The following is a 1,144-nucleotide window of genomic DNA, read 5'->3' as shown; positions in this document are numbered from 1 at the left end:
GCAGTAGGAACATGGGAGGAAAGAGGGAAAGGGAGTGGCTGGCTCACTGGGATGTACATGCAGCTTGGGCCTCTGTGGGAACTCCTGAAGACAAATGCAATCTGGCCACTCCAGTATAAAATCAAAAGAGAGAACTGGAAGCTTACACGAACCAACCTTTCATGCCCAAAAAGTAAACCACAAAGACACATAAAGTTCACAAAAAGAAGCAGACCTAAACTTGAAGGCCTGAGTCTCACACAAGAATCAGAAACTACAAAAGAAATTCACATGTCAAAACCACAGAGGAAAAAACAACATGAAAAACCAAAACAACATATCGCCGCCAAAAACAAGTAGTCCTCTAGAGGAATACAATGAGAACCCCCTAGACATAATGCAGGACATGGAACTCAAAATACTGAAGAACACTCAGGTTGAAATGAAGAAGGAAGTGAAACACTCAGTAAGCCAATTAGAAACGACAGGAGAAAGCCTGACCAATAGGATGAACCAAATGGAAAACAGAGTATCAAGACTGGAAAATAAAGTGGATGAACTAGACCACTCAAGGAAAGATTATGAAAAATTTAAGAAATCACAAGAATAGAATATGCAGGAATTGTGTGACACTATAAAAAGACCAAACATAAGAATCATAAGCATACAGGAAGGAGAAGAATCCCAAGATAATGGCATGAACCGATCTTCAACAGAATCGTGGAACAAAATTTCCCAAAATTAAAGAAAGACATGCCCATACAAATACAAGAAACATACAGAACACCAAACAGACAGGACGACAAAAGAAACTCTCCACGGCACATCATAGTAAAAACACCAAAAGGTATAAAACAAAGAGACAATACTGAAAGCTGCAAAAGAGAAACAAGTCACATATGAAGGAAAACCCATTAGGATTAAAGCTGACTTTTCAGCGCAAACTATGAAAGCCAGAAGAGCCTGGACCAAAGTATTCCCAGTTTTAAATGACCATAGATGCCAACCCAGATTTCTATACCCAGCCAAAACGTCTATTATCGTCAAAGGGGAAAGAAAAATCTTCCATGACATAGACTGAAGGAATTCATATCCACAAAACCAGCCCTTCAGAGAGTTCTGGAAGCAAAACAAAGAGCTGAAGAAAGGAATGACTATACCCAAG

Source organism: Nannospalax galili, unplaced genomic scaffold (genome assembly GCF_000622305.1).
Source record: "Nannospalax galili isolate Female #2095 unplaced genomic scaffold, S.galili_v1.0 scaffold52, whole genome shotgun sequence".
Taxonomy (NCBI): Eukaryota; Metazoa; Chordata; class Mammalia; order Rodentia; family Spalacidae; genus Nannospalax; species Nannospalax galili.
The sequence above is the reverse complement of the archived record's forward strand: the minus strand, read 5'-3'. Positions refer to the sequence as shown.